Source organism: Protopterus annectens, chromosome 1.part2, assembly GCF_019279795.1.
Source record: "Protopterus annectens isolate FY-2018-M chromosome 1.part2, PAN1.0, whole genome shotgun sequence".
Lineage (NCBI taxonomy): Eukaryota > Metazoa > Chordata > Ceratodontiformes > Protopteridae > Protopterus > Protopterus annectens.
The window spans coordinates 734632423-734646300 of NC_056727.1; the positions used below are offsets into that span (position 1 = coordinate 734632423).

The window sequence follows — 13878 nt, forward strand, 5'->3', positions numbered from 1 at the left end:
TTTTGAAAGATGAAACTTTTAGGAATTGGTTCAGGAAGGATGGATCCAGTATAGGTCTCCAAGGGCCATCCTTTTTGGGGACCAGAAAGAGTCTGGAGTAAAAGACTTACCCTTCCTCCCCTGAAGGAAAGTACAATTGGGTACACTTCATAAATGTAGATGTTAGAGTGTATTCACTGTTGCAGTCATTACATTTGGGTAATCTGCTGGCAGGTTGGCCTCAGTCGGCCTGAATTACAAAGTCTTGGGTCCTGCGTCGGTTGCTCTCTCTACTTCCATGGCGTCAGGGGTATAAAACAGGCAGCCGACGCCATTTTCTTTAGTTTTTCTTGCCCCAGATGTCAGGTGCCCCCCCAAATGGGACACACACACACACATATACATATATATATATATATATATATACATACATATATATATATATATATATATACATACATATATATATATACATGCAACATAAACTTTGCCTTCATCTAAAAGCAAATACACCACAAAGGATGTAGGGATGGCAAGCGGGTAACTTGGACTGCAACAGTGAATACACTCGAACAGCTACATTTATGGTAAGTGTACACAACTGTACTATGTTCTTAGTGTTTCACTGTTGCAGTCATTACATTTGGGTAGAATCCCAAAGCTATGGATGGGAGGCTGGAGCTAAACAGCATTACGGGCTGCTATAAGGCCCTGCAGAACTGCAGTGGCAAAGCCCGCCCTGGACTTAGAGAAGAGAGGCAAATGATAATGCTTTGTAAAAGTATGAACAGAAATCCAAATGGCAGCTTCTAGAATGTCTTTGGTTGGTACCCCTCTGAGAAAAGCTGCTGATGTAGCTGCAGCCCTGGTGGATTGTGACCTAATGTCCTTGGGCATTTTTACCATGTTGTACCATGTTTACCATGATGTAAATAGCAGAAATGAAAGCAGTGGCTTATCCACTTTGAAATAGTATGCTTTGAAATAGCCTTTCCCTCTGATCCTGCAGCAAATACCACCAGTAGCTGCTCAGATTTTCTTAGAGCTTTAGTCCTGCTCAGGTAAAATCTTACTTGTCTGTACGTCCAAGGAATGCAGAATCCACTACACCTTGTTCTGTGGATTTGGATAAAAAGTTGGCAGATGAATAGTTTGGTTAAGAGCCACACTGGAAACCACCTTAGGCATAAAGGAAGGATCGGTCCTGAGGGACACCCTTGTCTGGGTAAAATATGATAAAGGCTCCACAGCCATGAGGGCCTGTAGCTCTGAAATCCTTCTTGCTGAAGTAATTGCAGGAGCAAAGCTGTTTTCCATGACAAAACTTTATATCTGCAGTTGCACCTGGTTCAAATGGAGGCAGTGTGAGATTTTCCAACACAAATTTGAGGTCTCAAGCAGGAATTGGTGATGTTCTGGGAGGCCTTAAATTTTTGGCCCCTCTAAGATACTGTTTTAGCAAAGGGTGAGAAAAGTTTGGTGGCTCTGTGTTGTAATGAGCCGAGATGGCAGATGCATGGATTTTTATTGATGAAAAAGACGGGCCTTTGTCAAGCATCTCAGTCAAGTATTGTAAAATCTGAGGGATATTTGGCTCTGCTGTGTCAGGTTCCTTGTGCTTGGTTCCAAGCACAGAATCTCTTCCATTTATCAGCATATGATTTTCTAGTACTGGGCCTCCTGGCTTCCAAAATGACATCCATCACAGATTTACTGAGAGGTGTTGTTTGAATAACTACATGATCAGCCATGCTGCCAGGTTCAGTGTTTGGAGCCGATTGTGCAGGATCTGATTGTTTTACTGAGACAGTAAGTGAGGTATTGGAGGCAAGTTCCAAGCTGGGAACTGAGACATATTCCTTAGAATTGGATACCAGTGTTGGCGGGGCCAGTCCGGGGCAAGGGTTTTTCTCATCTGAACTTTAGTAGGACCTTGGGAAGAAGAGGCAGAGGAGGAAAGGCGTAAACTGATAGTTTTTTCCAACTGAAGGATAGGGCATCCACTTTCCATGCTTGTCTGTGATAAGTCCTTGTGCAGAATTTGTCCAGTTGATAATTCCTTGGAGAGGCAAAAAGTTCTATGTCTGGGCTCCCCCATTTCTTTATCATGCTGAAGACTTGAGGATCCAATTTCCACTCGTGAGGGTCCATAAGGTTTCTGCTTAAGTCGTCTGCCAGAGTATTTTGCTTTCCTGGCAGGAATTGAGCTTGAAGATGTACTTGGTAAGTCAAAGCTGTGTCCCACAATGCCATGGCTAGTCTGTAAAGGGGGTATATATATATGTGTGTGTGCCTCCCTGCTTGTTTATGTACCACATAACCGTGGTGTTGTCCGTCTTCATCAGTAGTTGTCCTGGATGAAGTAAGTCCCTGAAGGCTGTCAGGGCATTTTGAACAGCCATCTCTTTTTGGTTGATATGCAGATGCATTTGTTTTGGGGTCCATATGTCCTGACTGCATCTTCCCACCATGTGGGCCCCCCATGCATAGTCCGATGAGGCTGTAGTTAAGGTTTGATTGGCAGGGGGTAGAGTGAAGGACTGTCCCATGTTTTGGTGACATGCCTCTGCCCATCAAAGAAACTCCTGTTGTAGGGAGGGAATGAGAGGAATCATTGTTTCCAGACTGTGACAATGTTGACTCCATAAACTTCTTAGGTACCACTGTTGTTTCCTCATATGCAGTCTTGCATATGGAATCAGTAGAATGCAGGATGCCATGAACCCCAAAACCTGCAGAATACGTCTTGCAGATAACTAGGTTTTTGTTGCCATCTGTTTGAAGTAAATAGTTAGTTGCCTTTGTTTGTCTGGCGTGAGAAAGCCATTTGGGCAGTTGTATTCAAGCTTGCACCCAGGAATGTTACCTTTTGTGAGGGTACCAGTTGTGATTTCATTTATTGTGTACCCTAGGCATGTTAGAAGCCTTTTCACAAACGCCAGATGCTGATGAAGAATGCCCTTGTTCTCTGCTTGAATGAGACAGTCGTCCAAGTAAGGGTAGATTTGTATACCTCTGTCTGCAAAATGCAATTACTGGTGCCAGGCACTTTGTAAGTAGATAAGCCAAAGGGCAGTGCAGAGAATTGGTAATGCATAAAGCCAGCCTTGAAACGGAGGTATCGTCTGCAGGATTCCCTTATTAGGATATGCAGGTATGCCTCTTAAGTCTAAAGTCACCAGCCAAGCATTCTTGCCCAGCATGGACAGAAGCTGCTGTAAAGTTAGCATTTTGAATTTTGGAATGTCCAGGAATGTGTTCAAAATTGATCAATCCAGTATTGGGCGCCAGGCCTTGTCTTTTCGGGGTACCAAAAACAGTCTTGAATAAAAACCCTGGTCCTTTTTCCTGTTCTGGCACTGGCTGAATAGCCCCCATATCCATGAGGGACGTAACTTGTTTCTGTGCCTCTGCCCATTGATTTTTTGGCAGATCTGGCCAACTGTTTGGAAGTGGCAGAGTGTGGAAGTGGAATCTGTATCCTGAGATACTATGTTTAACACCCACTTGTCCTGGGTTAACTGCCAATTTTGAGCATAAAGTGCTAATTTTCCCCCTAAGGGTGCTGCCAAAAGGTAAGTGCTTGGAGATGGCAGAGGGAAGTCATTGAGACTGTTTACTGTAGGGTTGTGTTTTATTTCCTCCAGATTTGGAGGTAGAAGCACCCCATTGCTTTGACCTGTAAGAATTCTGTGACTTATCTAGAACCTTTAGGGTGCCTGGATTTTCCCCATGGAGCTCTGTCGGACACAGGAAAGGACCAATTTTTTGTAGACCAGTGTCTACTGAATCTTAGTGGCTGCACTTGTAAGAAGTCTTTTACAGTTTGCATAGACTTAGCTTTGTCTTCCATTTTCTTTAAAACCTCTTCTGCCTTAATACCAAACAGAGTATCGTGCTGTATAGGAGCATCCAGCCGTTTAGCTTTAACATGATCAGGCAAATTTTGCAATTTTAGCCAGGCATGCCTTCTAATCACAGATCCAGTAACTGCGGCCCTGCAGGAGGCCTCTAAGGAATCAAAACCACATTGCAAAGTATGCTTTCCAACTTGTTCTGCTGCATGCAATAATTCCTGCAATTCTTTATTTTCTGCACATTCAGAAATCAACATTTTCTGTTTCAGTAATTTCATAACATGCTGTTGATACTTGAGCATATGAAACTGGCAGTTTAAGGCCCTAACTGCCAAGGTTGCAGATGTATAAACCTTCTTTCCCCATCTATCCAGTGCCCTGGAATCTCTATCAGAGGGGGAAGGATTTTTTGCTGTTGAGGCCTTTACACCTTTTGGACCCTGTGAAATAGTTTCAGGGTCAGCAGCAGGGTTTTTAAATAAAAATTTGTGAGAGTCAGGAACCCTGTAATATCTGTCTGGCTTGCTAGGAGCCAGAGGTAAGGAGTCTGGAGTCAAGCTTGACTCCGAAAACACATCATCCACAATGTCTAAAACAGGAGGTATGGCTAAAGGCCTGTGCTGAGGGAGGAGGAAATCCCTAAACCTCTTTTTTGATTCTGAGAAATCTTGACTCTCCCAGTGAAAGTGCTCCCTCAAAGTATGCAAGGTTTCTCCAAAGGAATAATCTTCAGGTGGAGATGCAGATGGGATAGATTCATCTGCATCAGAATACTCATAGGGTGGTATAGAAAATTCCTGATCAGAAGAGGAATCTGAAGACACAGAAACCTGATCTGAAGATTCATAATCAGTGTCTTGCCTAGGCCTCTTATCAGGAGGGCATTGGGAACCCCTGATCAAGGTAATTACATCTTCAGCCATTTTGATCATCTGCTTTTTAGGCATAGAGGCCTGAGCATGTGGCTCATGCATCGTTTTTTTAGCTTTAGAAGTTGCTTTTGTCTTTGATTTTGAAGCTGGTGTCGGTTTTATATAGAAATGCTGTGGCCTGAAGACACCCTCAGAAACCAGTGCCTGTTCAGCGGCTCCAGACCCATCCAAGGGAGAGACATCCGCGGGTACAATACTTTGAGAATCTCGCAGCATGCCGGACTCCACATAGGTCTCGGTAGAGGCCTGTGACTCGAAAGTAGCAGGTATCAGGGGCTGCGAAAGCGCCTCACTGAACAGGCAAACTGGCGACTGGCTTAGGAGAAGCTTTGTCGGTTCTGGACCTCGACGGTCCGTCTCTGTCCTTTTCTTTGCGTTTTTTTGTGAACTCCGTTAGTCGGATTGCTATCAGACGACATTTCAGGATAGTTAAATCGGTTTCCAAAATATTTTGTGGCAAAGATATACTGACGCTTAGTAGTGTGTTGGTTGAATCTAGCACAAAACACACAGCTAGGCACATTATCAGGGCCTACGCAAGGAACACAGTACAAATGGAAATCCTTACGAGGTATTTGCTTCCCACAAGTAATGCAATTATCAACTTTAACTGACATCAGTATGGGGCAAGAAAAAAAGTTTCCCCAACGGGGTACTTAGCTTTAGTGAAGACTTCGGTTCTGAAACTCTAATTCGAAAATTTTAGGAGTTGGCCGACCGGCACTTTGCAACTGCTTCTGCTTCGGGCACTGCGCGGCAAGAAAGACTGAAGAAAATGGCATCGGCTGCCTGTTTTATACCCCTGATGACCTGACGTCACGGAAGAGACAGCAACCGACGCAGGACCCAAGACTTTGGAATTCAGGCCGACTGAGGGCAACCTGCCAGCAGATTAGCCAAATGTAATGACTGCAACAGTGAAACACGAAGAACATCGGGTTCTATTCTTCCTAGTTTTTGGAGATCTTGAAGATGTGACAGGAGGTGGATTTAATTTTTTTGGGGAAAGGGAATGGACCTTGGAATGGGCTTTTCCCTCCAAGAAAGGAAGTATCCGTTTTGAATAATAGCTAGTACCCATTGACCTGAAGTGATGATTTTCCAAAATGGTAAACAGTGGGTTAGGCGGACTGACAAAGGCAGATGAGCAAGGCAGTCGTGCATTGTTGGGTGCATTTCTATCCTGAAATGGCTGTCTAGGAGTTGGTTGAGAGGTAACAGGTCTAGAGTATGTTTGCCTTCTGGTTCCTCTCCTGTGCCTGGTGGAGGATGGGGGGTGCCAGAGGAAGGGGTTCTCCTATAGCAAATGAAGTTTTAGCAGAGTAGTTCCTGTAATACTTAGGAATAAGGGACACAAGAAAATGCTTGATGTCCTGCAATTCCTTGCTTTTCTCCTGTATGTTTTTAAAAGTTCTGCAGATTGTTTTCCAAACAAAACATTATGGTCTAATGGGGCACCCATAATTTTAGTTTTGAAGTCTTTAGGAAAAGTTTGTAGGCAAAGCCAAGAATATCTGCGGAGGACAGAAGCAGAAGCTGCTGACATAGCAGAAGCCTCTGCAGCATCATAACTGCACCTAATGGAATGTCTGGCTACCTGTGAAGCCACAGACAGTTTAGATGTTGTTTATGTCCGGTAATTAATAGCATGGAAGGCCAGAGTGGAGGTGCAGTACACTTTTCCCCAATCCTGTCCATGCTTTTGATGTCTATCAGTAGGCAAAAGGGATGCAGACAGAATACGTCTGAAGTGCTTCTCTGGGGAGACAGCAATTGCAGGGTCTGCTGGGGGGTGGGGGTTAATTAAGAAATTTTGCTCATCAGGAGCCTTATAAAAACTTGTCTGACCTTTTAGGTGCAGGTGGTTGAGAGTCAGGATTTTTGGATGCAGAGGTAAAAGCATCCAGACAAGCAGGTAAAACAGGTGGGATGGCTGATGGGGAGGAAGACTCCACTTGAAGGTGTTCAAAATACCTCCTCTGGGTGCCAGTCATCTGGGTAGTGTTCCATTTAAAATACTCTTTCATCTTACAGTTTCACCAAAGGTAATGTCTTCTGGTGTGCCATCCCCTTCAATGGATTCCTCACCTGGTGAATAGTATTCTAAAGGAAAGGCAATTTGGAATGCATAAGAAATGGACTATTCTGAAGAAGAGTATTAAGTTTCTAGTCCTTCCTCGCCTTCTTGGGTAGTCCGCAAGGTGAGAGAAATGGCTGAAGAAGGCCTAGGGTTGAGCACAGGAATAGTGGAGGGAGAAGAGCCTGAGGGCCATAAGGCCTGCATCAGAGTTAATGAAAGATTGCCAATCTGGAACTCCTTCAGGGGTAGGAGTCAAATGCTTTGTTTTTTTTTTTCGCTTAGTAGGAGTAGATCTGGGAAAAGGTCTAGGTTCAGAAGCCTGAGTCTCAGGAATTGGCGTCTCCAAAGGTCGTCCAACTGATTCTTGTTCCCCCTTGACCTCGGCAGGTACCGCCGTTTGGGCTACCTTCGTGGACGTGCAGGCTGTTACTTCTGAAGCAGCTTTTTTGGTGGGAGCTTAAGTAGTCGGTTCTGTCAGTCCCTCAACTCCTAAATCGGAAGCTGGAGGAATGTCCAATGGTGGAGAGGCAACGGAAGCAGGCCTGGAAACTTTGGCTTTTTTCCATGGTGGTTCAGTCGGAGTGGCCGATTCAGAATCCATCCCAAGTGCAAGCTATTTGAGACGTTGCTTCTCTAAATATAAGTTAAGTATGGCCAGGTGGCTGTGGAGGGCCTTCGGTACAAAAGACTGGCAAATGGAACAAGCACTATGATAGTGTTCCTACCAAAGACAAAAAACTCAATGGTCGTGCATATCTTTATGCGGTATCTGATGCCCGCAACAGTATTTGCCCTTCTTAGCTGATATCGGCTAATACTAAATACAGCTAACCAAGCTCAAGTAAAAAGAACGGAAAGGTTTCCCCAATGGGGTACTTAACTTTTAGAAGTCCGAATGTAGGATCGATGTGATGTCTGCGACTGAAAAGTTCTGAGGTCTGTGCGTGCAGACGTCACATTTAAGGTCCCTGGTTTATGGCCCTATGTGTGACGTCCAACACACCTACAGCAACCAGGCTTAAGCTTTTCTATAGGAGCAGACGTCAGGCCACCTGAGGTGGGAAATCCCACAATAGGAATACTGCAACATAGGAATAGAACATCTACTCTTATAATAAGGAATAACACAGTACAGTTGTGTAAGAACTTATCACTGTTGCAGCTTTCTTTACTAAAGGGAGAGCAAAAGCTACTGTAGAGGATGGGATGGGAAAATAACTGAACAGCCCCCCCAAAAAACATGAAGGATGGCCCTGGCAAATCCAGTTCTGGCCCAAGACACTGGCCTACAGTGTTTAGTAAAGGCATCTAAAGATCAAATAGCTTCCAAAATGGATTTAGTATGCAGATCCTTGGAAAAAAACACCAAAAGAGGCTTCTGTCCTAGTAGAATGAGCATGAACTGAAGAATGCTTCTTAAAATGAAAAACAAAGAAATGGCTTTTGGAAATCAAACAGGAGAAAGTTTGTTTAGAAACGGCCAAACCCAACTTCCTGGTATGAAAGGGAATAAAAAGTTGCTCAGATTTCCCAACATCTTGAGTCTTATCCAGGTGTTATCTGAGCTGTCTATGCAAATCTAATGTACGTAGAATGCTCTTCAGACTTCTGAGGTGACAGGGGAAAAAAAAAAGAAACAAATGTGAATGGAATGATTTACAGACAAATCACTGACCACTTTGAGCAGAAAAGATGGATTACTGTAAAGACAAACTTTCTGTGGAAAACCAAAAAAAGGGAATCTACAATAAGGGCCTGCAGTACAGAGACCCATAGGAGAAGTAAGGGCCACCAACAAAACAATACAAGTACAAAACTGCAAATTAGAAGAAGCTGCAGGTTCAAAAAGAAGCAGAATCAACACTTCCAGAAAAAAATTAAGGTCTCAAGCAGGTAGAATGTTTTTTTTTCTCAGGGACCTAAGATGAAGGATGTCGTTTAAAAATTGTTACGCTTCAAGCCTACAGGAAAGAGGCAGATCCAAGAGCAGACAAGAATAAACAGCTGACAAATGAGCTTTGACAGAGGAATACGCCAGACTACAATTGAGCAACTCACAGGCAAGAAAAAAAAAATAGGAATATCAGCTAAAAGAGGGGCTCGTTCATGCCTGTGGCACCAATGAGAATATTTTCCATTCAGCAACACAGGATTTTTTAAAACCTAAAGCACATCCTCAGAAAATTGAGGTCAAAAAAAGGATCAAAACTCTATCACCCACAACGTCAAATGAAGGATAAGCAAATGAGGGTGAATGAGACAACCCTTGTCCTGTGAGAGGAGATCCATCTTGTTAGTTAACTTGTGATGACTGCCCTGGCCAGATGAAACAAAGGTGAACCAGTGCTTCCTGGACCAAAGGTGAGTCACCAACAAGATTTTGGGACTTTTCCATATGATCTTTTGTAAGACTCTTGAGCAGAGAAACAGGGGATAAGCATAAAGAAACATCCCTTTCCAAGAGAGACATGGCGGCTACTTTCAAAGTTAGAAGATTCACCACCTTGAAAAGGAATATGGGAAGCTGCCTGTTCAAATGGGAAGCAAACGGACCTACTTGAGAAATATCACATGGACTGAATGTCCAGGAAGACTTCTTCATGAAACAGCCATTCTTGTGGATCTGGCCCGGTCTGCTACAAGATACTGCTTTGAAAGAATGCAAACTGCATGAAGAAGCAGATGATAGAGAGCAAAGTCCCAAAACAAGAAGAGTTACTCTTCAAAGATACAACTTGGTGCTCCCTTACTTGTATACATGACAGTGGTATTGTCTGTGTAAACCCGGAGGGGACATGGAATTCAGATGGAATGCAAGGCTTGAAGAGCCAAAAGCAGAGCCTTCACTTCCTTAACATTAACATGGTCCTCCAGTTATTGGAGAGACCACACTTCCTGGACTTGCTAACAGAAGAATCCCCCCACCACAGATATGAAGCACCTACATACAGACACACAGCCATACATATACAGCTATATAGATGGATGCATTTCAAATATACAGACAGGTAGATGTATTACAGTTATTTAGATAGGCACAGCTCCTGAGTAGGGGAAAAAAGCCTGATAAGGCAGACCTGGATTAAGAGACATCAGATGAATCCACCAGAGGAAATTCACTAAACTTTTTAGAAGGACTGGAAGAATTAGGGGGAAAAAGGCCAGAAGACACAGATAACCACTGGGGCATGCAGGGGACTTCAAAACCACAAAGGCCTTAAAGAGTGAAATTCTGCCACTCTTTATGGGGATCCCTGGCCACAAAAACTACATGCTTGAACGTTTGCTTTTTCTTCAAAGGAACCTCAGTCTTAACAAGCTTAGGTAGATCAGAGCCCTGCCTGACTTCAATGAGGGAACCGGAAATGTCTTCCTTAAGTACCTGGGGAAGCCTCCGAAGTCCTTCCAAAATAATCAGCCGAAGCTCCCACTTCTAGACTGCTGCAAACATTTTTAAAATCCGTGAACAAGTGAGCAACCATCCTCATGTCGGCTTCCAATTGGGTATCAACAGAGGGCAGAAATCTCTTAAATGAATCGCTGACTACTTAATACAAGGGTGAATTTCCAAGTAGGCAGTATCAGAAGCCATGGTTCTCTTGGCAAGTAACTTAAAGACTTTAGATGCAAGTTCTCAAGATAAATAGAAAGGGAAGACAAATGGCTATGAAGGGTCTTTGGTACAAAAGCCTGAAAAATAGTACAGCGAGAATGATCATGATCCGTACCTAAGCAAAAAAGGCACTTGCGTCCATCTTTCATGGAGAAACTGCCTCCTACACTCACATGTCATTCAAAAAGGGGAAATGTAGGACTGAGTGAGCAAGAAGGAAAGGAAAACTCGCCAGTGTGGAACTTGCCTGCCAGAAACTCGGTACCTGAACAGACAACAGAACAAATGACTTAACAGGCATATTCAAAATCTTTGGTATGCTGGCCAAACGTACAGCTATCTTAGGTAGGACATCCCTTTAGTAAGGAATACTGCAATTATGATATGGAAGGACACAGAAAATCTTCAGCAACTACAGACAGACATCAGATACTGATCCAAGCATTAAGCTGAGTCAATGAAATGTTAACTCCCTTGAGGGAAAAAAATAAATTTCCCTCTTAAATCAGGTTCCCAGTACTTGTTAACCACAAATGGGGAATATGCAGCAGTGAGGGCCAGCTGACACCATGGAAGTTCAACATATTTATTGTTTACTTATTTATTTAACATTTGATGACCGGGAAAGTACAACTAGGACAAAGCCTATTTTCAGCACACATGCATGTTTTTGGAATGTGGGAGGAAATCGGAGCACCCGGAGGAAACAAATGCGAACGCAGGGAGGACACGCAGACTCCACAGAGAAGGCACCCCAGCCAAGAATAAACCAGAGAAACTCTTGCTGTGAGGCGACAGTGTTACCCGCTGCACCACCCATATGGTTGGGATTTACTTAGATTTGCTGAAATGGAGACATTAACAGGGCCCAGCCAATTTACAGTTAAAGTTTAGGCCTATCAAAATAAAACACTAGAAAATAAAGTGCATTTGCCAAGCAATCAGAGCACTGCAAATGAAAATAGACTCAGATTTAAATCAGACTAATGAACAAAATCATGTTTACAATGTGTATCACCAAGACGGTGGCAGACAAATCAGCAACGTAAATCTTACACATTATAAAGGCACATTTCAGTGCACTTACGGAGAGCCAATATTTAAATGCATCTGTACAACATGTAGAAGTAAGTGACCACTAGGAACAATGGAATGAGAGACCGTTTAAGAAGCAAAGGAAACAGAAGTCAGACGCAATGAACAGCACGTACTAGTGATGGGAGGACTAAAACAGGAACACGTTACAGATTTGTAGACATGCATTACAGTGTAATCAATACAAGGTAAATTATATCACAGCTACTCTGATATAACTGCAAAAAATAGTGTCTGCTCATACACTAGTGCTTTCTCCATAAAGGAGCAATCCTGTTTATACTTGGCATCTTAACCTGAAGTGCCCTGGAGAAAGAGAGAGGGGTTTTCTAATCTGTTAGAAAGATCACTCTTTCAGGGGTGCAGAAAACTTCGACTAAGAATAATACAATAAGTGGGTGAGAGGGCTTGTATTCCTGAAAAAAACATTTTCACCTTGTGTTGCCTCCACTTGGTTACTGGTACCCCCTTGCTTATATGTACCATATCACGTTTTTTTTCTGTTCACATCTGAAAGGTTCCTAGGTTTAAAATCTACTGAAAAGCCTTTAGGGCCAGGTAGACTACTGGTAGCTCCTCCTGACTTGTATGCGATTTCCTCTGCTATGGTGTGCCCAGATGCCTTGCACTTTCAGGGAACCTAAGTGGGCCCCCAAGATATGTCTATACTATCCATGGTGGTGGTGGTCTCGTTTGCTTCTGACAAAGAGAAATTCGTCTGTGGGTTCTGCAGTATGATGTTCTTCCTCAGGCATGGAAGGACCAAGCATGTTTTTTCCAGGAACCACTGAAGTTTTCTCATGTGTAACTTTGCAAGTAGGATAATCAGAATGTAGAATGCCAAGTAACCCAAAATCTTCAGAAATTCCCTTGCTGAGATGTATTGTTTTGGAAACAGGCTGGCCAGGTAGATTGTCAGGAAAGTTATCTTGTCCTGGGGAATGAAGGCTTTCTGTTGGGCTAACTCTATGAGAGCTCCCAGGAAAAGAATCCTTGTTTTGAGAAAGTGTGTGACGTTTAAAGACTTCCCTGAATGAGACAGTCATCTAAGTAGGGGTAAAAATGAACTCCCACAATTCTGCAATGTCCGATCAGTGGAGCTAAGCATTTTGTGAAAACTCTTGAAGCAGTGGACAGCTTAAATAGTAAAGCATAGAAATGGAAGTGAGAGCTTGTTGCTACAAATCCTAGGTATTTTCTATGACTGTCGGCTACGGGGAAATGGAGGTAAGCATCTTAAGTCTAAAGTGACCATGGAAGGCATCCTGGAAGATCACGGGAAGTAATTTTACAAAGCAAGCATTTTGACTTTTGGGATATTAAGAAACTTTTTAGTTTTGAAAGGTTCAAGATGGGCCTCCAGGTGCCACCCTTTCACTGAATGAAGATGATCCTTCAGTAGAAGCTTTTTCCCTCCTGACCTGGAGGAACAGGCCTAATGAATCCTTGGTGTAGCAGTTCCAAGGATAGGTGGAAAAGGCTTTCCTCTTCTTTTGGTGGTTTTGGAATGCCCAAGAAGGGTAGGATTTTTCCAAACTGGATGTAGTACCCCCTTTCTATGATGAGAGCCCATTGGTCCCTGTTGATGGTTTTCCACTGATTTAGAAAGAAGGAAAGTGTTCCAGACAGAGGTTTGGAGTAGAGGGTGAGTAGGATTACGGGAGGCTGGGTTTGAACATAGTCATAGCTGGTCTCTGTGTTAGGTGACTGTTTGGATCTCCTTGTTTTGTGCGATTACTCAGGCTGTCAACACCTGGGATTGGCTGGGTCTCTTGCCACAGAGGTCTCCCCTTGTGTAGGAGGGAAATACCAAGGTTTTGAAAGGTGATTCCTATTGTACCTTTGTGTCGAAGACAGAAAATTCTGTCACAATTTACATTCACTTTCCTTTCTTATCCAGCTTCTCGAAAACCTGTTGAGCTGGAGGAATGAAAAGGAATTCTTTGTCTAGTGGAACATCAAGTAGCTCAGCCTGAATCTAAGGCATCACAGCCACACTTTAGGAAGTATCTGGAGACTTGTAAAGCTTCTCTTGTTCCCTTCTGAATTTCCTTTGATAAGGTTCTATATGCAATAGAGTCCACCTTTGCTGGAATTTTGTCAGAGATTTAAGGTACTTTAACATAAAGAATTGGTAATTCAATGCTCTCACTGTGAGAGAGGCAGAGGTACAAGCTTTCCCCCCAAATTTAAGTCTACTTTACATATCAGTAGGCAAGGGATGTTTAGCTAGTCCCTTAGGTACACCTTTCGTGGATTCAGTAGAGACTACTGAGGGGACAGCACTGGTATTTTTGTGTAGGTGCTTGCGAGATTCAAGCA

The 13878-nt window shown here is 43.3% G+C and overlaps 1 protein-coding gene across 8 annotated transcripts in view; it reads right to left on the bottom strand.

Annotated features, from left to right (window-relative positions):
- The window catches only part of WDR26 (WD repeat domain 26), a 2773460-nt gene that overhangs the window by 2128314 nt on the left and 631268 nt on the right, over nt 1–13878 (bottom strand). The gene's annotated exons all lie outside the window — the stretch shown is intronic.